Genomic DNA, 24,007 nt, shown 5'->3' with positions numbered 1-24,007 from the left:
TCTGATTGTACGTATTCAAAAACATAATCATTCCATTTTTCCATATTCCATTTGGCCTTTTCTTTCCACCCCAAAGCAATAACTGCCATTCCAGCTAAAATCATAATCTTGTACAACTCTTAAGCATAGTTCTTAACCTGAAGCACTATTTCTGGGTTAGCGGAGTCTGTAACCTGAAGCGTATGTAACCTGAAGCGTATGTAACCTGAGGTACCACTGTATGGAAGCAATAGGAGCATGACTGCTTCCCACAACCTGGTGCGTTTTTAAAGTATTACTCCCATCATTACATGACCATTGATCATGTTGGCTGGGTGTTCTGCCAAAGGTTCTGGCAGCCTAAAGCGATAGTTCTTAGAATTCAGGTAGACTATGGAAACCACCAAAGTTTTAACAGGTTTTATTTAAAGGATGAGGGAAATAAAAGAAGAAGAAATGGACGACGTCTTATCGTCCCATATGTTGCCAGAGAATCGCCTTCCTTCCTGGGCAGGCAATGGGTCAAACCTCTGACAGGTGAGAGGTACAGCACAGGTGGCAACAGCAAGGTCTGCACTGAGATTCCTGCTTGGTGGGCTTGATCTTTGATCTTTGATGCTGGCGACACTTGACCACTTGGGCTTAGGGTCACCTTCCCATGACCTTGTCTATGTGTGGCAAGGTCAGGGGAGCACTCATAGCAAGTGGTGGATTGCAAAGGGTGTGGTGGCTGAGATCTTCCCGTGTTGAGCCAGTGGCTAACATGGGGACCCAGTTGTTCTTATCTCTAAAGGGCACATGACCCTTCATACCAACTGCACTGGCTCCCAGTGGAGTACTGGTTTTGACTTTTAAAGCCCTATGCAGCCTAGGACCCTCATACCTACAGGACCGCCTCTCCTGGTATGCCCCACAGAGGGCCTTAAGGTCCACAAATGACAAAATTTTGGAGGTCCCAAGTCGCAAGGTGGTTAGACAGGTCTCAACTAGGGCCAGGGCTTTTTCGACTTGGTGGAACGCTCTGTCACAAGAGACCAGGGCCTTGCGGGATTTGACATCTTTCTGCAGAGCCTGCAAGACAGAGCTGTTCCGCCTGGCCTTTGGTTTGGACTCAGTCTGACCCTTATGTTTCCCTCCCCTTATGGTTTTGATCTATGGGCTACTATTAAAATGAGGCTGCATTTTAAATTGCATTTTAACCCGTATTTTAATAAATTGGGTTTTTTCGCTCGTCGTACCCCCATTATGTTTTTTATTGTAATTTTACTGGTGTTAGCCGCCCTGAGGAGGGCCAGGGAGGGTGGGGTATAAATAATAATAATAATAATAATAATAATAATAATAATAATAATAATAATTATTATTATTATATCACATTTCTCCATTCAGCTGGCCTTTCTATAAGAAGTGCTGATTCTAGCAAGCTGTCAGAAACTCCTACAAAGCTCTACTTTCCAAGCTGACTGACTGCACCTCTCCAGGATTTCAGACAGATTTCAAATGTCATTGAGATGGCCTTACCATGTCATGGATAAATACAAGCGAATGGACTCAAAAATCAGCTTCAGAAAAAAAAGTGCATGATTTATTATCTTGGATTTTAAAGATCAGATGCTAATTTCCAAAGATGATTACTAGACACTACATATTAATTTTTTTTTTTTTTAAGTTGCACTTCAGCAGTTTAGGCAACTGACAGCAATCAAACAGCACATTAATTTGTACTGTTGGCTCTAGGGTGAGACGATGCCATTTGTTTGGGGCTTTTGGGCACAACACAACAGTCATTATTACTCTAGGAGCTAAGCTACTCAACGCTTCTACACAGGGAGGAGAAGCGGCTTCCTTATCCTATCAAAGCAGCAGGGGATTCTAGGTACATTAGGCAGAATGCAATTACCCAACTTGGACTGAGGCCAGGGCACAGGAGATAATATCTTCCTTCTTTGGGAGAACCACACGGGACCCATAATGATGATGTTTTATCAAGATCATGGATTTGTGCTTTTTGTGCATGCAAAAGTCAGGACTTCACAGCTAAGGAAGTTTTCTCTCTCCAGATAAGAGGATCACTGTGCATAAGAAAAGGCATGTATTTCTTTTAATAAAGGAGAAATTAATTTGTTTGCATTGTGTTTCTGGTTGCATCGATGCCACCTATATGCTACAAAACCAGGGTTGCAAATGAGGCAGATGTTCAAGACACCCCATGCTCTTCAGAGATGAATAAATTGTTTCCCTAGCAACAGAAACTTATGCAAACTCTGGAAATATCTTTCCTCTGCTTCAGGTTCCTGTTTTTCATTTAATGCTTCATGTGCTTATTAGCCTCTTAGGTGGAACAGCCACAGAGCAAGATTCGAAAAGGGAAGCTCAACAGAATGGAATAAACAAAGCAGGTGTGTTTCTGGAACTTCAGTCTATCAACATCAATTATGTACTGAAAAAATTAACTCACTGGAAAGTATCTTTTCCCTTTCAAGAATTCTTCACAGTTCTGTCAAAACAGTGAAGCCGATGATTTAGCAAAGTGGCTTTGTATGTTTATAAGCAAATGCATTTCATAGAATCATTGAATTGCAGAGGGCCATCTTCCTGGTGTTTGGTCGGAATCTTCTTTCTTATAACTTGAAGACATTGCTTTGGATCCTACCCTCTGGAGAAAAAGAAAACAAGCTTGCTCCATCCTCCATGTGACAGCCCTTAAGATATTTGAAGATGGCTGTCATAACTCCTTCAACCATTCCTCATAAGGCTTGGTTTCCAGACCCTTAATCATCTTGGTTGCACTCCTCTTCACACATTCCAGTTTATCAATATCCTTGATAAATTGTGTTGCCCAGAACTGGACACAGTATTCCAGGTGTAGTCTGGCCAAGGCAGAATAGAGAGGTGCTATGACTTCCCTTGAATGGGACAGCAGACTTGCTAAGACCCCTAGATCCTTTTCACATGTACTGCTGGCAATCTGGTTGTTTCCCATCTTATATTCGTGCAGCTATTTCTTCCTGTCGAAGTGTAGAACCTTACATTTGTCCCCACTGAAATCTGTTTTGTTAGTTTTGGCCAATTCTCCAATCTGTTAAGGTAATCTTGAATCCTGATTCTGTCTTCAGCCACATTAGCTAACCCTCATAATTTGGTGTTATCTGCAAATTTGATATCCCCTCAATACTTTTATCCAAGTCATTTATAAAGACATTAACAAAAACAGAACCCTGTGACACCCTACTTGTCACTTTTCCCCAGGATGATGAGTAATGATGAGTAATCATTAGTAAGCACTTTTGGGCCTTGCTCAGTCCACCAGCTACAAATCCAGATCAAGATACACTATATTCAAAGCATCATAGGCTTGTAACTCTGTTAAAAAATGAGATTCATCTGGCATGACTTACTCATAAAGGGAGCATGTGTGTGTGTGTATATACCTGAGAAGAGAGGGTAGGAGAAGCATTGTAGACAATGAGCACTCTAGTTTAATAGTGAGGAGATTGTGTTGAACTTACAGCAGAATGGCCATCGGCTGCATTCTAGCTTGAGAGAAACAAAGCAAGATATAATAAATAATAAAAATAAATAAAATAATAATAATAATAATAATAATAATAATAATAATAATAATAATAATTTATTTATACCCCACCCATCTGGCTGAGTTTCCCCAATCAAGCGTTAAATACAGTACAGCATTAAGTATTAAAAACTTCTCTGAAGATGTCTTTTAAAGATAGGATAGCTGCTTATTTCCTTCACATCTGAAGGGAGGGTGTTCCACAGGGTGGGCACCACTACCGAGAAGGTCCTCTGTCTGGTTCCCTGTAACCTCACTTCTCGCAATGAGGGAACCACCAGAAGGCCCTCGGTGCTGGACCTCAGTGTCCGGGCTGAACGATGGGGGTGAAGATGGTTAAGGAAAGCTGTTCCCAGCCGTGCAAGTGTCATGATCCCTGATAGGATATGACATTTTTCAAGGACCATTTCCAGCTGCGGAAAGTGCTTACATGTCTTCTCATGTGGGAGAAAGCACTTGTCATGTGCATGACCAGCTCCAATGCAAGGCTCTCCCCTCCCTTTTTTTTCTTTTTGCAGGAGAGACTGGCAGGAAGACCTGGGTAGCTGCAGACAGAGGGGAGCAAATCCTTTTCTGAGTTGAGTCCAACCAAATCTCATACCTTCCCTGCCTATGATTGCCCCTTCAGACTTGCTCAACGCCCTCCATGGTGCCATCACACCATTCTGAATGGCTATGCATCCCCTTCTGCTTCATCTCTGCAAACCCTGAGCTATTGCACAGAAGACAGTGGAACTGATATATTGGTTCTACTGTGTGTGGAATCCCAATTTAATCTTTTTAAAGCCCCAGTAAAGCAGGGGGCGTCTGGGAGAGTAAGAGCAAAGGTCTATTAATCGTACTAGCTATATTGCCATTTGGCACCCTTTTCCTTGTTACGTGGAAGGCATTCAGGGATGACTTGGACAGGAGGCAGGAGAAAAGCTTCAAGGTGCACCTTGAAGTTGATAATGCAGGAATCCATGGCCAAAACTTCCCATCTTTCTTCAGGCAAAGCTCCTATTGAGTAAGTGCGCAGTAATTGAATGAAAGCTGAATTCCTGCTGTACTGAACAGAGTTGATAGAGGACTTCCAGATTACACAGCTCAATTTTCGGCGTCTTTTTGCAAAGGCCCGCTGTGAAGCAATTAGTGGGGACCCTTCGGTGCTATGGTGCAAAGGAGGAGCAATCTGGTCTCCCTCTAATCTGATCATGCTCTTTTCAGGGGTGTTGGGATAAAGCAATGCTGCTTTGTCACATTCCTTTCTATTTTGATATACAGTGGTACCTTGGGTTACAGACACTTCAGGTTACAGACTCCGCTAACCCAGAAATAGTACCTCGGGTTAAGAACTTTGCTTCAGGATGAGAACAGAAATTGTGCTCCAGCAGTGCGGCGGCAGCAGGAGGCCCCATTAGCTAAAGTGGTGGGCTGTAGAACAGGTTAAGAACAGTTTCAGGTTAAGTACGGACCTCCGGAACGAATTAAGTTCTTAACCAGAGGTACCACTGTATATGCTCAAAGTCACTCAGGGGGCAGATTTGCTGTCATCATCTCAAGCAGTCAACAAACCCAATATGTGCTTGAGGCAAGGTTTTCATGTGCCAGCCCCACACTCCCTACTTCACTCTGATCTTTATGCATTTAGTCCAGGTGAGGGGAACTGCATATAGCCAGTGAGCAGGATCCCGATCACCCACATGGGTCAGGCTCTACAAACGGGTGGAGATTGTCACTTGTCAATCACGTGACATCACAGGACCTGTTTTTGCCTCTTCGGTCCTGGGTGAAAAAGGCTGAAACATTCAGCTAAATGGCCTTCGATGTCTTCTTGCCATTGGAAGTTCTTCATTTTCAGGGTTCCTATTGTATGGGTGGTGCTGTGGGTTAAACCACAGAGCCTAGGACTTGCTGATCAGAAGGTCGGAGGTTCGAATCCCTACGATGGGGTGAGCTCCCGTTGCTCGGTCCCTGCTCCTGCCAACCAAGCAGTTCGAAAGCACGTCAAAGTGCAAGTAGATAAATAGGTACCACTCTGGCGGGAAGGTAAACGGCGTTTCTGTGCGCTGCTCTGGTTCGCCAGAAGCGGCTTAGTCATGCTGGCCACATGACCCAGAAGCTGTACGCCGGCTCCCTCGGCCAATAAAGCGAGATGAGCGCCGCAACCCCAGAGTCGGCCATGACTGGACCTAATGGTCAGGGGTCCCTTTACCTTTACTATTGTGCAGAGGCTTCTGAAGTTGTTCAGCTGAGGTGATGATGCAGGGGACATTTCATGCTGACCACCTGAAAAGAGCTCATAGCTCCAAGTGCAATGCTGTACTTTCTGTCCACTCCCTCCTATTCCACAGGAGTAAATGACAAATATTGTGAAGTGTCTCCCCTCAGTCTGCCTCCCCTAATTTGCTGGCGGGTGAGTTTTCACCCCTAGATCTACCAGTTAATTCTGATCTACCTTCTGACTACCACTGATGTATTAAAAAGCCGACAAGAGCAAAGGCCAGGCAAGTGGGTGGGTGCTGGTGGTAATGGGGATTGACTTCCATATCAGTCTTTGACCAGTGCTAACTCTGTCTTTGAGAAGCTTGTCACCGGCAATGTAACATGAACATGTGAGACTAAATTCAGATTGCCCCCAATGCACAGCTTGTTCCGCCCCAAAAGGTGGATGATAACAAGAATGCTGCCTGCCTGATTAAACTGAGCAAACATGACATGGGAGTCATAACAGAGCCATATCTATGCACCATCAAGCTGTCACTTTGATAAAATGACTTCTTCCCCAACACCTCCATGTGCCTGAGCACCATTATGATTAGCCGCACTAAATCTCTATCATGGTGCTTGTGCTGGTCTAAGTGGAACATTTTCATATTTCCACAACTACAGCCCTTGCTTTTAACTTGGCCGTTGGGGTGATGAACCGTTCAAATCACAGAGAGCTCTAAAACCCATGGGGGTTTCTTATGTATCTGTCTGAAACCATAGGTTTTTGTTATTGTAGCATGGCAAAAAATAAAAATATTTTGATGCAACATCAGGCTCAGCCAGATGAAACTAAACCCTTTAGAGCAGCGGTCGTCAACCTGTGGGTCCCCAGATGTTGTTGGACTACAACTCCCATCATCCCTGAGCTCTGGCCTTGCTAGCTAGGGATGATGGGAGTTGTAGTTCAACGACATCTGGGGACCCACAGGTTGAGAAAGGCTGCTTTAGAGCAAGGTCACAGTCTAGAGCAAGCCACCTCCTGACCCATTATGAACTGGTACAGCAGCAAAGTCAGAGAGACAGACATTGTTCAAATGATCTTCCCTTACAAAGGAGCAAACAGCTACTTGGGTCTCATCCGAAGCCTTTGTGCCAAGGGTCTTTTCATAAGGGATATTCCAAACCTCTTGATTGGTTGATTGGCTGTTTCCATGCACAGGAAATAAGGTGTTTCCAAGACGATGCATATACACATTCTGCGATCACAGATTGGGGGTGGGGTGGAGTTGTAGTACAACAACATCTGGAGGTCACCAGGTTGGGGAAGGCCAAAGCAGATGGCGAACCAGACCCATCAAATTGGGTAGCTTTTGTATATATAATAATTTGTGCCCATGCATCGATGCACATGTGTAAGAGAGAGCTTATCACCACTTATCTAAAACAAAGTAAGAATTACATTCTGTACCTGGTGCTGCCCAGGAATTCTTAGAACCCCCTAAATGCTGAGATTATATACAGATAATGTGATTTGTTCCTAGGGCTGTGCAGACTGCAGGTATCACCTGCAGACTGCAGGTATCATTCTCTGCTCATCAATTTGCTGGGAACAGGCTGTCACAGTCAAAGCACATCAAGGGGCTGTTTGAAAGCCCAGGTGGGGCAACAGATGTGATTCTTAGTTTTGTACAGCAAGCTACATCCCAATCCATGCAAGACAGCAGAAGTTTCTGCGCTCTTTCTTCCTCTCCAATGATTCTGACTCAACATCAGGAAGAACTTTCTGGCTCTAAGAGCTGTTTGACGTTGGAACAGTCTCCCTCAGAAGGCTGTGGACTCTCCTTCCCTGGAGGTTTTTAAGCAGAGGTTGGATGGCCATCTGTCATGGATGCTTTAGCTGAGATTCCTGCATTGCAGGGGTTGGACTAGATGTCCCTCAGAGTCATCTATTATGGATCTATTATTTCATTCATAGTCAGTCTTCACTTCCAAGGGTTGAAGAGCTTCACAAACTGTGCACAGAATGGAAAGGATTTGGTTTAAAATACATGCCTTTTTGTAATTGATTAATGTTTTTTAAAATACAAATCACTGTTTTCATTAACTTCTTGTTATTAAAACCAATCGGCTGCATATTCCATTTTTATTTTTTGTTTTGGCAGAAATGAGTTATGGAACCTTATTTTTTTTTCCTGTGCAGCAGCTGAAAAAAAAAAGCAGTTTTCCAAAAGCTGCAGTGATTAATTGTCATTCAATTATTTCCTGACTATGTTCAAATTAGAAAATAGGCCGGCTTAGATCAATGAGTATAAAATTCATCCAGCTATGTCTTCAAGCCAGGAACATTCCTGATGATGATAAAGAGGAGAAGATCAATGACATCAACTGGTCCATCTTCCTGCAACAGGCAGCCTGTAGGCCAGAAGTGACCCGTGAAGCAATTTAATCTGTTCCCTCCCTGCAGCCCTATTACATTTAAATCTCTTTTAAGGAAAAGGATATCTTGCTGATATGCAGCACCAACTACTACAGAGTCTGGTGATATTTAAAAGGAGATTGGCTATACAGCAGCATTCTCTCTTGGCCCATAAGCCACCACTGATGAAGAGCGGAGGGGAACAGTTCTATAATTCAGATATACTGTTGGTTTTGCTCCCCTTCAATTCTGGTAGGAAATCTGGATTTAAAATTTGCTGATTTGTTTTGAACTGGTGAGAAATGAGACCTGCTATTGTGATTCATTCTATTCTCTTGTTATGGTGATTTGAAATAATATTTTGTCGTCAAGTTTGAGTCTGCCTTTAGCATTTTTAGTCCTAGACATCGGTATTAATTTGTGAGGAGGTCTCCATGGTGCAAATGCACCAGCAGAAGCTCTGGATTGGCTCCACTGGTAGCTTTGCACTGCGCTGACATCCCTGCTGGCTTGCCCATCCCTGTAAGCTACAACAACCCACCTTCCAAGAAGATAGTGTAGTGGCTCCATCCCAGCTGGCGACCCACTTCGGATGCATCTGCTGTTGAAGGTGATGCTTTTCAAGTCTGTAGCCCAATGACACCATTGGGGATGTGATGTTCCACTTACTGAGACTGAGTCCAGTTTGAAAGCAGATTAACTTCAAATGTCATTTTGGAAGTGTATGAATTCCAAATACCTGGGGGCGGGGTGCATCATATCAATCTGTTTTAAATGAAACCATTCAGAACCAGATGTTCAAGTCTATTATTTCAGTAGCCATCATGTGCTGAGGACCTTTTCAGAGGACCTAATTCTTTTTTTAAAAAAGATATTTATTGAAGTTTTAAAGGTTATACAGAAAAAGAAAAAAGCAATAGCAAAAACAAAACACAAACACAAAAAATAACAGATATAAAAAAGACAAAATACAAAACTAAAAACTATTTAAAAACAAATAAAGTTTTGTTCCCTTATTTTCTTATAACTTACTTCCCCGACCTCCTCATACCTCCCCTTTCTGTATTCCAATTTCTAATTATTAATTCAGCAAATCCTCTCCCTTAATTTTCATTTAGTTTTTAACCTTTCTTTTCTTTTTACTTAATCATTACAGCTGAAAACCACTTAATTTCTAAACCAACATCATTCTAACATTCATTAATTTTGCAATATTTCCTAAGATAGTCCTTAAATTTCTTCCAATCTTCTTCCGCCGTCTCTCTTCCCTGGTCTCGGATTCTGCCAGTTATTTCTGCCAGTCCCATGTAGTCTATCACCTTCATCTGCCATCATCCTTGCGCAGGGGCCATGCTAATCTTCTTTGTATCGTTCCAATTTTAGTATATGTGCTGCCGAAGCGAGCACCAGAGGACCTAATTCTTAGACAACCAGGCCTTCATTTGTCCATTGAAGGTCTGAGGTTTAAGGAGAAGGAGCTGGGTGAGCGTATGAGCAGGGCTCCTATTAGCGGTAATGATTGCTGTGATCAGCATCGGGTGGCAAATTTCCTGGGTAGGCTAGCATGAATATTCTAATTCCAGTTAATTGCCATCAGTCATAATTGGGAAAGAAAATGGCTGTCTGAATCCCGTATTGAAAAATGATGTCAGGTGATGACTATGGAATGCATGGGAGGTAAATGAGATGAGCCATTTCAGGTGATGATAATTGAACAGAAACGAGCAACTGAAGATGAGTGACAGAGGATGATGTATGCTGAGTAGGCAGAAGAAGATAAATAATGTGCAGTGAACTTTGCTAATCAGCTGGGAATCAGAAAAGAAAACTATTCTAGGGCATATTTGTAGGGAGTGTATCTGCACTATGAATAACTCTGCCCGGGAAATAAAATGATAGACAGATACAAATTCCACAAGGGAAATGAATGTGCTGTTCTGCTCTTGGTGACTATAGTCACTCTAAGGGACGAGGAAGGAGATTGTAGGAATCATTGGAGGCTTATGCAATGTGTGATCGGCTGAGCCTCCTAGACCAATCCGTGCACTTTGGCTTATTTTACAGAAGAAATGGAAATAGGCCTGTATGTATGGGTTTGTGCAGGGCCGCAAAATTAGCAGTGTGGACCAAGCCACAAGATTCAGATTGAACATGGGTTCAGAACTTTGAAACGGAGTCTGCCTCAATCCAGAGTGCTCTGTAAGGTGTCCAAACTGGCAGGGGGTCCATCTGAGCCCCTCTTCCCCTCAGTCTCTTGGCTATTACAGACTCCTCCAATTCACTGATCCCTTATTGCAAGTCATTCTCCAACCCTGCTTCTTCTAGTGCCCACTCAGCTCTTGATCCAGCCACCACTCCTCAGTGTTCAGCCGGTCCCTGGCAGTAAGTAGGGGAAGTTGGTGACTCTAGGTAATGGAACATGTCGGAACACAGCTATAATCCTTATTATTCTTATTTATTTATTTCTTGCCCTTCACCTTAAGGTTCCAGGGTGGATTATAGCATTAAGCCGCAATATCTTCTTCTTCTTCTTCTTCTTCTTCTTCTTCTTCTTCTTCTTCTTCTTCTTCTTCTTCTTTCAATTTATACACTGCCCTATACCTGAAGGAGTGTCTCTACTCCCATCATTCAGCCCAGACACTGAGGCCCAGCTCTGAGGGCTTTCTGGCGGTTCCCTCACTGAGAGAAGTGAGGTTACAGGGAACCAGGCAGAGGGCCTTCTTGATACCACTGTCTGCCCTGTGCAATGCCAGCCCACCCTGGGTGTCACCACTGAGAGGGGTGACAAAATGTTGGGTGGCACTTACCGTGGGGCCTGCAGTGCGCCCGAGCCATGCGTTTCTCCTGGGAGTGACGTGGTGGCTTGGGCACCAGCAGGCTCCACGCTGCCCCCAATGGTCTGTCCACTGCCTCCCCCTCAACTGTAAGGCATTTGAGTGGGAGGAAGTAGGCAGACTCCTCAGAGGCCCCACGGAGCATCCTGCCCTGGCTTGCCCCGCCCCACGTGCGGCTGGCCCCTCCTCTGGGCATGTGATGGCCTGGGATTCGGACTCAGATGCTGAACCTGAGGGATCCCATTCTGCACAGGATTCCCCGCCTCCAGAACCAGCTGAGCTGGGGCTGGGGCATGAGCCTGAAGGGTCCTCACCTGTACTGGATCCTCAGGTGCAGGCACCACCTGAGTCTGCTCTGGCTCCTGAGGTGATGGAGGACACATTGCCTGCAGGTGCTCCACTCTCAGCCCCGTCAGAGGAAGCGGAGGTTGCCTCTGTGTCCAGTAACCCTCCAGCCTCTCCTGAGCTGCAGAGGCAGAGAGGCGGAGGGAACTAAGTTCCCGCAGGAGGAGTGCTCGCCTCCAGGGCAGGAGAGACGAGTTACCAGAGGATCGGGGCCGCCCTATGCCTCAGGGCAGATAAAATCTGGTCAGCCCCAGTCCCAAGTTGCGGGAGCAACATTGTTGGTTGCTAGTTCCTGTCTGAATCCTGCCCTGCTTTCTTGCTTGAGCTCCTGACCCACCCTGGCTCCCTGCTTGCAAGCCTGTTCCTGACTTCACCCGACTCCCTGCCCTGCACCCAGCTTCAGCTACTATGGACTGAACTATTGACCAGACTTGGACCTCGCCTCTCAGGTAACCCATGGGACCAGCACAGGACACACGTGCCACCCCAGGCTCCTGATCGGCTTGCTCCACCGCTGGCCCCACATAGAACACATTGCAGTAATCAAGTCTGGAAACCAGAACATGGAGTACAGTGGCCAAGTCATGTCTGTCCCCCAAAGGGCTTATAGTTGGAGAACCAACTGGTAAAAAGGCACTGCTAGCCACCAGGAACCCCTGAGCTTCCAACGACAGGAACTACAAGGCCATTTTGCATTTCCAAGCTATTTCCGTGGGTTGTGGGATGAGCGCTGAGGATGAAGCCTTAGGCACACATATTACACAAATATGATGTAACAGACTGAGGATTCCAGTGGCTCAGTTACTGTTGAGCATTGGCGACAGTGCAACTAATCAGGAAGTTTCCCGATGTTGTCAGCCCAACCTTGTGATTGGTTGCCTATCCGCAGTTGGCAATGCAGCTGTAAAATACAATACGACTAAGCAAAGTGAAGTGATTAAAAAGTTTTGGGGATTAAATGAAAAGTAAAAACCTCAGCGCTTTGGCTTTGTGATTTGCTGCCTAAAAGGCGTGTTGGAAATGAATGCCTCTCACACATTCTCTATGAAATTGACTGAAATGGAACATGATTCTAGTGAGTTCTGAAGTGATTAAAATGTTCTCTCTCATAGCGATTGATTAAATACAAAGTAAACCTCAGCTTTGTAATTTGCTGCATCTGTGTGCATCTCTGGCCCAGAAGAGATCAGCTAACAGCCCCTCACAGCCCACAGTGTGAGGCAGAGGCATTTGCATTAGAATCCGCGTTCCATTTCATATTCCTCTCTAGGAGAGATTGCAATAATTGGAATGCCATTGCACATCCCGGTGCTTGCTAGTTAATTAACATCCCCTGGGGCTTCCTTGCACTACAAGCTCATTGCCACATAGCATCTCAGAGACTGCAGTATACTTCCTGCTGTGCATGCAGTGTGGTAGATACAGTGGTACCTCGGGTTAAGTACTTAATTTGTTCCAGAGGTCCGTTCTTAACCTGAAACTGTTATTAACCTGAAGCACCACTTTAGCTAATGGGGCCTCCTGCTGCTGCCGCACCACCGGAGCACGATTTCTGTTCTCATCCTGAAGCAAAGGTCTTTACCCGAGGTACTATTACTGGGTTAGCCGAGTCTGTAACCTGAAGCGTATGTAACCCGAGGTACTACTGTACAATGCAACGATGCCCATGTGTTCGCGGGGCTGGATCCATGTTTTGTGCTTTATAAAGGCAGCTTAATAATAATAATAATAATAATAATAATAATAATAATAATAACAACAACAACAATAACAATAACAATAACAATAACAATAATTTATTATTTATACCCTGCCCATCTGGCTGGGCTTCCCCAGCCACTCTGGGTGGCTTCCAACAAAGTATTAAAATACAGTGGTCTGTTAAACATTAAAAGCTTCCCTGAACAGGGCTGCCTTCAGATGTCTTCTAAAAGACTGGTAGTTGTTTTTCTCTGACATCTGGTGGGACAATGTTCCACAGGACGGGTGCCACTACCAAGAAGGCCCTCTGCCTGGTTCCCTGTAACTTGGCTTCTCGCAGTGAGGGAACTGCCAGAAGGCCATCTTTGCTGGACCTCAGTGTCTGGGCAGAATGATGGAAGTGGAGACGCTGCTTCAGGTATACTGGACCGAGGCCGTTTAGGGCTTTAAATGTCAGCACCAACACTTTGAATTGTGCTCGGAACGTACTGGGAGCCAATGTAGATCTTTCAAGACTGGTGTTATGTGGTCTGGGCGGCTGCTTCCAGTCACCAGTCTAGGTGCTGCATTCTGGATTAGTTGTAGTTTCTGGGTCACCTTCAAAGGTAGCCTCACATAGAGCGCATTGAAGTCATCCAAGCGAGAGACAACTAGAAGGAGCTTATACCATTGGTCCACCTCACTCAATATTTTCTACACTGGCTAGCAGTGGTCCCCTAGGGAGACATGAAGAATTGTATGTAGGCATTTCTGCTGGCAAATCAGATGCTCTATGACGGAGCTGTGGCCTTTCCTAATTTAGCAGAACAAAGGAGTGTGATAGTTTGGTGCCTAGAGGAAGGTTCTAGGGAGGGCTGCCTACTGCATAACAATGGCAACACAGAAGGACCATGGCTCACTAGTAGAATCCATGCTCTGGATGAACAATTTTCATCCCAGTATGTTTCCGAGCACAATTCAAAGTGTTGGTGCTGACCTTTAAAGCCCCAAACAGCCTCGGTCCAGTATACCTGAAGGAGCGTCTCTACCCTCATTGTTCTGCCCGGACACTGAGGTCCAGCGCTGAGCGCCTTCTGGCGGTTCCCTCACTGTGAGAAGCCAAGTTACAGGGAACCAGGCAGAGGGCCTTCTCAGTAGTGGCACCCTCCCTGTGGAACACCCTCCCATCAGATGTCAAAGAGAAAAACAACTATCTGATGTTTAGAAGGCATCTGAAGGCAGCCCTGTTTAGGGAAGTTTTTAATGACTGATATTTTAATGTATTTTTAATCTTTGTTGGAAGCCACCCAGAGTGACTGGGGAAATCCAGCCAGATGGGTGGGGTATAAATAAATAAATGTACATGACTATTGTTGGAGTAAAGGTTTCCGTATCAAATATAGACTGTGCTTCTTGAGACGTCTTTACCAGAGCTGAACGCTATCCTCCAAGAAAAAAGTTCTCACTAACATCTCTGGCAGGATGGCCAAATGACCTCCCATGGCTAACTCATAATAAGATCCCATTAATGGAGCCCAGCATGGCGTTGGCATCCTTTGCAATGAGACCATAATGCTGACTCATATTCAGCTCATCATCTGCTGTCTTGTTACCTCCAGACAGATGGCTGCAGATTGTGCCCAGTTCTTGCATGCGTTTTCTCCTTTAGGTTTACCATCTTTCCAACTTCCTGGTTTTTTCCCCTCTCCCCCCTTCCCCCCGCTTTAACAGAGTGCATTTATTAGGCTGAACGGTTCTGCTATCTGCGGGGCTGTGATTAATTCTACCTTGTGGATCACCTGGGAATGGAGCGGAAGGGAGGTTTTTAACAAAGCTCCTTGGTTTCCAGTGAAAGGCAAAATTCCACCACCACAAAAAAGCCTGACTTCGACAGATTCCCCCCCCCCCCACTATGATTTCCCTTTAGATGGCTGCTTTCCTTTCCTTCAAATTACAAGACAGATCTGACAATATTATCCCAGCACCATTTGTTTACAAAGATGGGTGCCTGGAGCTTATGATTTGCAGTCTCCTGACAGGTGCAAGAATGTGTGTGTGTGTGTGTGTGTGTGTGTGTGTCAACTTTTCTTTCTGGACCTCTGCAATTATTATTTTTATCTGAAGGCTCTTTTGCGGGAGAAATAAAACAGCTCACATCAAGCAACACATCTTTTAACTTTAGTCAGGTTATACCTAGGCATTTGGAGAACACTGGTGTCTGTCTGGGTTTTTTATGGAGTTTATCCTGCATGGTGTATATTTTGCGATGTTTTTGATGACATTTGTTTTGGACTCAGACTTAGAGGAATCTATTTTTTTATTGATATATTGAATTTCTTAGGTCTTTTGCTATTGTAACTCATTTTGGGAGATGGATGGAGGGTGAAGTGATGTGTATACAGTGATACCTTGGTTTAAGAACAGCTTAGTTTAAGAACAACTTGGATAAAGAACGCTGCAAACCCGGAAGTAGGTGTTTTGGTTTGTGAACTTTGCCTTGGAAGCAGAACATGTTCCGCTGTCTGTTGAGTGTGTTCCATTTGTAAATTGAGTCCCACAGTGCTATGGGAAAGCACACCTTGGTTTAAGAATGCCTTGGTTTAAGAACTGACTTCCGGAATGGATTACGTTTATAAACCAAGGTACCACTGTATATTATAACCCAAGGCAAGGTTAGCTGTCCCTTGAAGGAGATGTCGTGAAATATTCCATATGATCCAGTGATACACCTTACATGACCTAGAAACTGAGCCTTGAGTGAAGGGCTAAAGTTCAGTGGTTAGAGCCTCTGCCTTATAGGCAAAGGTTTCTCCAGGGCTTTAAATAGTAACATGAGCACCTTTAAAAACTCTTATTGGCATATATTTATTTCTAACATAATAAAGTATAATAACGGATGCCAAATAAACTCAATTAAAAGTAGAAAGGGAGATCTGGAACTAAAAATACAGGATGAAATTTTTGTACCAAAATCGAACATAATAAATTAACATCACAGGATTCCAAGTAAACACAGGCACAAGGTTTACCTCATCTTGTACTTTATTACTCTTGTACATTATAAAAAAGATGTCTTTATCGAGAAAATGTCTTTAATGTCTTTATCGAGAAATGATGAGCACATTTAATTGGGCCCGAAATTAAATTGGTGCCCAATTCAGTTGTTTTAGAAAAAGGGGTTATAATAGTTCTAAAGGCAACCACAGCTGCATTTTGGACCAGTTGAAGTTTCCAATGTCAGGTAATGATGCATGTTTTCTAGTTCATGAGATTTGAAGCTCTGCGCTCCACCCTGGCGCTTCCAAAGCACCGCGTTACACTGTGCAATCTAAATTAGAGTTCAGAGCATGCTCAGAAACACCATTTCAAGTTCTGAAATAGGTTGGGACCACATAACTGTAGCAGTGAGTACAATGGTACCTCGGGTTAAGTACTTAATTTGTTCTGGAAGTCCGTTCTTAACGTGAAACTGTTGTTAACTTGAAGCACCACTTTAGCTAATGGGGCCTCCTGCTGCCGCCGCGCTGCCGGAGCACGATTTCTGTTCTCATGCTGAAGCAAAGTTCTTAGCCCGAGGTACTATTTCTGGGTTAGCGGAGTCTGTAACCTGAAGCGTTTGTAACCTGAAGCGTATGTAACCCAAGGTACCACTGTATTTGTGTATTAGTTAACAGATATAACAGATATAAAAAGTGCTATGGAAAAAAACATTATGGGGGTGGGGGAAGCCCCCAAAGCAATCTGCCATTAATTTCTGAGGCCTTCCTTCATGTGCCTCCTCCTTGAGAGGTCCAAAGGGTAGCAACACGAGAACGGGGCCTTCTCTGCAGTGGCTCCCCGTCTATGGAATGCTCTCCCCAGGGAAGTTCGCCTGGCGCCTTCATTACACACCTTTAGGCACCAGTCAAAAACTTTCCTTTTTAACCAGGCCTTTGGTTGATCTTATTGACATCCAACATGCTTTTAGAATGTGGCTTTGGAGGGGGGTATTGGGTCATTGATTTTGGTTTGATTTTATATGTTGTGGTCTTGTGAACCACCCTGAGACCTCTGGGTGTAGGGCATTGTATAAGTTGAATAAATAAATAAAATAAATCAATTTTGGATTGTGCTATAAAGCACCATCTGCTCCCACATTTTTATAATGCATTTTTAACGTTATAAATTGACCTGTGTAGCTGAGTCCTTCTGGTTTTTCCTTTTCCCAATCTGAAGTTCAGTTCTCTACATCCCCACATCCATTCGCGATTATTAGTCTTATAATTTAGTCCCCATTAAAATATATATATATCTTTCTTGTGAGGTGGCATGGATTACTTTGCTGGAAAACTGTATTGTAAAATTGAGAGGGTTGGCTGTGTTTCAGTTTGCATGTTGCTTGGGGATGTGCAAATTATGTTGGCTTTCCTTGACTGCCAACTGAACCAAATCTCGGTGTTTGAAGCAAGCCACACTCATCTGCATGAGCTGGGCCAGCTGGCACAAAACTACTGAAAATTGCAGTGAACAGGAAGCCATTTCCAATACACATGAAAAGGAACAGAAAACAAGGTTTTCTCCATTTCTGGCTCAAGCCTGCACAAGACCAGTGTTCTGGGGAGAAGCTGAGACATAGAAAATGCCAAGCACATGGTGCTTTCAGTAAGTTAGTGACTGGCATAGAGTAGAAATTTTATAGCACCCTAGGAGGATTATTTTTCATTTTGGTAACTAGCCTTCATTGGGTTAGATTGCCCCTCTTGGCTGTCATTCTGAGGATATGATAGCTAATTAGGAAGGAAATAGACAGTGTCTCCTCTGCTGCTGCTTTTTCTACTTCATATTTTGAAAAGTTGTTTGTCAGTTTGCTATACATTAAAATAGCTATACATTAAAATACCTCCCAGTATGTTTCCGAGCACAATTCAAAGTGTTGGTGTTGACCTTTAAAGCCCTAAACGGCCTCGGCCCAGTATACCTGAAGGAGCATCTCCACCCCCACCCCCCATCGTTCAGCCCGGACACTGAGGTCCAGCGCTGAGGGCCTTCTGGCGGTTCCCTCGCTGTGAGCAGTGAGGTTACAGGGAACCAGGCAGAGGGCCTTCTCGGTGGTGGTGCCCGCCCTGTGAAACACCCTCCCATCAGATGTCAAAGAGAAAAACAACTACCTGACATTTAGAAGACATCTGAAGACAGCCCTGTTCTGGGAAGTTTTTAATGTGTGACATTTTAACGTATTTTTAATCTTTGTTGGAAGCCGCCCAGAGTGGCTGGGGAAACCCAGCCAGATGGGCGGGGTACAAATAATAAATTGTTGTTGTTGTTGTTGTTGTTGTTGTTGTTACTTTTGATGATGGCTCCTGGGATCAAGGAGCAAGTATTCATCTGCATTTGGTTGCAATTGGACACCATTTTGAATCAAGATCACAGACGGAACCTTTCAAAACTGTGTTAATTTCAACCAAATTTTGCATAATTGATCCTGAGATCAAGGAGCAGGTTGTATCTACATTTGGATGCAATTGGATGCCATTTTGAATCAAGATGGTGGGGTTTTGGCCTTTCAGAATTGTTTCACCCATTGATTACAACAGTGATGATTTTTGTTTCTTTGTTTCTTCGAGCTCCTGAGCAATAAGACTGCTCTCATGCTATCATGGAATAAGAAGCGAGGGTTTGTTGTATTGCAGATGCTCCTGATTTTATGGTTCTTAGGATCAAGAGCAGGCCCTGGTACAAGAAGACAATATTTTGACAAGTATCATTCACAAATCCTTGCTGGACCTGATCTATCACTATTGCTCTCCTCTAACTCAAGCAATGCAGACTGTCACTGAGTATTGTTGGCCACATGAGCAGGGCTACGCAGGTCGAGAATTATTATTATTTATTGAATTTATATACCGCCCTATACCTGGGGGCCTCAGGGCGGTTCACAGAAAAATCAAGATATAAAACCACAAAATATGTCGTAAAAATAAAAACAAAAACCCAATAGCCCAAACCCCTGAAAACACATTTTAAAAGGGCATAGAATGTAGATCAGATCAACCAAAGGCCTAGTTAAAAAGAAATGTTTTTGCCTGGCAGCTAAAGGTATATAATGAAGGCACCAGGAGAACTTCCCTGGGGAGAGCATTCCACAGACTGGGAGCCACTGCAGAGAAGACCCTGTTCTCGTGTTGCCACCCTCCAGACCTCTTGAGGAGGAGGCACACGAAGAAGGGCCTCAGAAGGTGATCTCAAGGTCTAGATAGGTTCATATGGAAAGAGGTGGTCTTTGAGGTATTGTGGTTCTGAGCCATTTAAGGCTTTATAAGTCAAAACCAGCACTTTGAATAGTATACCTGTATACCTGTATATCTGAAGGAGTGTCTCCACCCCCATCACTGAGATCCAGCACCGAGGGCCTTCTGGCGGTTCCCTCCCTGCAAGAAGTGAGGTTACACGGAACCAGGCAGAGGGCCTTTTAGGTAGTGGCGCCCACCCTGTGGAACACCCTCCCTTCAGATGTCAAGGAAATAAGCAGCTATCTTCTCTTTAAAAGACATCTGAAGGCAGCCCTGTTTAGGGAAGTTGTTAGTATTTAATGCTGTATTGTTTTTAACACTTGATTGGAAGCCGCCCAGAGTGGCTGGGGAAACTCAGCCAGATGGGCGGGGTATAAATTATTATTATTATTATTATTATTATTATTATTATTATTATTATTATTATTATCATTATTATTATTATTATTTGAATTGGGCCCAGAAACTAATTGGTAGCCAGTGACGTCGGACCAGGATCGGTGTAATATGCTCAAACGGTCTTGCTCCGGTGAGCAACCTGGCTGAACTGTCTTCAGAGGCAACCCTTCATATAACACATCACAGTAATTTAGCCTTGAGGTTACCAGAGCATAGACAACAGTAGTTTGGCTATCCCTGTCCAGATAGGGGCATAGCTGGGCCACCAGCTGAAGCTGATGGAAGGCACTCTGGGCCACTGAGAATAAAGGCTATTGCCCTGTCCAGAGGCACCAACTTATGAGGGAGAAGGGGGGGTATAATTATAATTATTCCCATCAGAACACTGTTCTGGGCTATATGTGTTTAAACATCTCTGCCCACCCTGTTCAGTGCCTTCTTAATTTTTGCTACTGTGTCTGGTGGGGCCTTGGAGTGGGCAGAAAATTTTGCTGGGAGGGCTGAGGGTTACCCATCTCGGTTTTATGGCACCAACACCAAGCCAACTGTATATCTCCCCAGTCCCTCTGTTTTGCATAATGTCTAGTCTGATGAAGAGTCTTGGAAGTGTGAAAGCTTGCTGACATCTTTGTGACATTTTGGTTCATCCTAACAGAGGACTCACTGTATCTTGAGTATCTTGCATTTGTCGTCGAGCCCTGGCCAATGAATACAGATACACAGTTCTGAATATGAACTCTTATTTTCTTATGTTCATTGGAAGTACTTGCTCAGCTACAAGTGCATTGATTGTATGGTTCTCCAGCAGGCAATTAGCAGTACTTTAATTACAAAGATGCAATGTATTTGAAGTTGGCAATCTTATTTTTTGCACTTTGTTCTCTCCTCTAGTAGTCTACCCACCCCCAGTTAATGAGTTTCTCGAAACCTTCCCTTAATAAGTTCCTGTTTAGTTTGCCCTCAGAGATCCGACACTAATTTCGACTTTTCAAAATGCAAAAATTGTCATGTCTGTTCCTTGCAAGCTAACTGACCTGCTGATTACAGATGAAAAGAAATGTGGACCCAGTGCATTCATCACCTTAATTAATTTAATTGCTTCATTAAGATGGCCTGCGCCAGCATACTGGATGGAAATACACACCACTTGCGGCAGAACGTCTTGCCGAAATCATAACACAGCCATTGTATATTAATTTATGAACTTCCAAATTAAAAGGAATGATTAGACAAATACAAATATTATTATGCGGAGAGCTTCAGGGCTCTCTGAATTCTGAGAGAATTTGGGGACTCTAATAATTGGATCATTATAAAGTGGCTGCAATTCAGTGCACAAACACAGCTCATGGGCTGACCAGAATAGGAAACTCCATCGATCCCATCCCTTATTCTTGGAACTGGGCTCTGATGCTGTTGAAGTTGCGAGGACAAACTCCACTTATACAGTGGTACCTCGGGTTACATATGCTTCAGGTTACATACGCTTCAGATTACAGACTCCATTAACCCAGAAATATTACCTTGCGTTAAGAACTTTGCTTCAGGATGAGAACAGAAATCGTGCAGTGGCGGCGCAGTGGCAGCAGGAGGCCCCATTAGCTAAAGTGGTGCTTCAGGTTAAGAACAGTTTCAGGTTAAGAACAGACCTCCAGAACGAATTAAGTTCTTAACCTGAGGTACCACTGTACATCGTTGGGCTCCCAATGGGTGGCATCAATAACCGGCTGCCATTTTAAATTCCCCACAATGTCCCAGAATACCTGGAATGGACCACATTTGCACCATACTTTTCATTATCCTCACCATTTTATTTGGATACCACCTTTCCAAATTTTAAATCACGCTCAAGGAGGCTTACAACAAGAAAGGATTTGCATGATTACAAAAGCAACCATAAACAATAATTACATATAAAAGTGTTTTTTTAATCATAAACCATAAGCTCTGAAAATGAAGAGACAGAAATTAATATCAGTAACAGCAGCAAAATAACCCATCAAAATTTCACAGCCCAAGAGTCTCTTCAGCAGTCTCAGCTTTCGTAGCTGGAGTCAGTCTCCCATTCAAAGCATGACAATACCACTTCAAACAGTCATGGCTTCCCTCAAAGAATTATGGGAACTGTAGCATGTTAAGTGTGCTGAGATTTGTTAGGAGACCCCACTTTCCTCCCATAGAGCTACAATTTCTAGAGTCCTCTGGGAAGAGGGATTGCTTGCTTTGTCAAAATAAAAGAAAAAGAAAGAAAAAAGAGGGATTGCCACTCTGGGAATTGTAGCTCTGTGAGGGTAATACAGGCCTCCTAATATCCATGTCTTGTTCTGGGTTTTTTCCTCCCCCCCCCCCCCCGTGAATTTCCAAGGTTGCAGAATGAACACAATATTCTGCTAGCAGATGTCCTTGTTTGGACTTCAGCTCATGGACATAGTTAGCTGAATCCTTCCCCATCTTTTTTCCCTCATGGTGTATATAAGCTTGCCATATATCAGGAAAATTCCCGACATGTCTTGGTTGTTGGGTGTAAAAATGGCGTGCGGGGGGATTTTTCTAAATTGGCAAAATGTCAGGGAAAACCCAGGTGTATGGCAAGACGATGAGAAGAGCAGTGGAACCAGCTCAAAATGCTTAAAACCACTATTTTAGGGTTAGGTCCCCCCCCCAAAAAAATAGCTCAACAATTTGGGTTTGTTCCCAAAAACAGCTCAACTTTGTGGGTGTCAGGAATTTTGCTTTTTGAAATCTGGCACTACTAGACTTATGTGAATTTCTTAATGTTGTTGTTTGTTTTGTTTTTTTACTGTTTGTCGATTTGCTTTGTTTATAGTTGGCATTTTTAATTACCGTTTTTTTAAAAAAAGTTGTGCTTTTTATCTTTGCCTATTGATTCATGAAAAGCTCTCCAATTTGCACACCTCTAAATTCAACCTACCAATCAGCCCTCAGTCTCCAGCATTGCAAATTACTACTCACTTTTGTCATATAATGGTATCATTTTCTCACTGGATACTAGAAGCGCTTGAAATGATGGCATGTTTCCAAAAATGGAGGGACGGGAGGATTTGTATTAAAAAATTTTTTAAAAAAGAGAAGAAATTTGAATGTCTTTGGCAAAGAAAGAGAAGACTGTAATTTTACTTTCTACCTCAGCAGAATACTTGCGAAGCAGTCTCAGGAAATTTCACTATCCTTCTCTATAAAGTTCTATTATCTAAAGAATAATAATCAGAGGCAATGAGAAATATATGCACGGAAGAGCCCTGAAAATTCATATGGACTGGCATCAGGAAATTACTGATGGAAGATTTTCTTCCTGGCAGAGCAGCACACTATGGTCAAACTTCAGCGGGGCCAAAAGAAGTTCACTAATTGCTAAAATGCAACAACAGCAAAAAAACCTTATGTGAGTTGGGATGGTCATCTGTTATGGAGGATTTCCATTGAGATTCCTTCCTTGGACTACATGACCCTCGGAGTCCCTTCCACCTCCACAATTCTATGATCCCATGAATCTATGAACATCTATAAACTGAGGCCCTAAGCTTCTGAATGGGGCCCTTTATATGTCCAGCTGTCCTTCATCTACAAAAAATTGCCGCTGGTTTTTTGTGTTGCAATCAGCTCTGAGTGCTCACTGGAAGGACAGATCCTGAAGCTGAGGCTCCAATATTTTGACCACCTCATGAGAAGAGAAGACTCCCTGGAAAAGACCCTGATGTTGGGAAAGATGGAGGGCACAAGGAGAAGGGGACGACAGAGGACGAGATGGTTGGACAGTGTTCTTGAAGCTGCCAACATGAGTTTGACCAAACTGCAGGAGGCAGTGGAAGACAGGAGGGCCTGGCGTGCTCTGGTTCATGGAGTCATGAAGAGTTGGACACGACTAAACAACTAAACAACAAAACAACATATGCTATATGGTAATTTATGGACCTAACTGTTGTGCACCTGTAAATGAATCAAAGCAGAGTCTTCTTCATAAGCAGAATAAAACTTTTACTTGAGGAAAATAAAGTTGTTCATAAACAGCATAGTTAAAGAGCATACACAGAGTTCTTATAGCAGCTATCTGACTCTTCACAGAGGTACAGTCATAGTTACAGTTGTATGTCCCTTTGCGTCCGGGATCCGTTCCAGAGCCCCGGACGCTCAACGAAAGGGACGCTCAAGAAAGCACTGCTCTGTCCATGCATGAAGCGCAATTTACCGCATCTGCGCGTGGGTGAGCAGCAAACCTGGAAGTAACCCATTCTGGTACTTCCGGGTTTGCCGCGGACGTTGGATGAAATGGACCCTAAACGGGGCGGATGCAAAAGGAGGT

At 43.8% G+C, this 24,007-nt stretch overlaps 2 long non-coding RNA genes across 2 annotated transcripts in view; one reads left to right on the top strand and one right to left on the bottom strand.

Moving 5' to 3' along the window:
* LOC310842158 overlaps nt 1–24,007 on the bottom strand; it is a 405,803-nt gene that overhangs the window by 344,568 nt on the left and 37,228 nt on the right. The window lies entirely within an intron of this gene.
* LOC310842104 lies at nt 360–4,366 on the top strand. Its single transcript, XR_014562866.1, has 3 exons — nt 360–516; nt 2,308–2,378; nt 4,072–4,366. It is a non-coding gene; the product is annotated as an uncharacterized lncRNA (long non-coding RNA).

The sequence above is a fragment of the Podarcis gaigeae genome (assembly GCF_964106915.1).
Source record: "Podarcis gaigeae genome assembly, chromosome: 3".
Lineage (NCBI taxonomy): Eukaryota > Metazoa > Chordata > Lepidosauria > Squamata > Lacertidae > Podarcis > Podarcis gaigeae.
The sequence above is the reverse complement of the archived record's forward strand: the minus strand, read 5'-3'. Positions and strand labels throughout refer to the sequence as shown.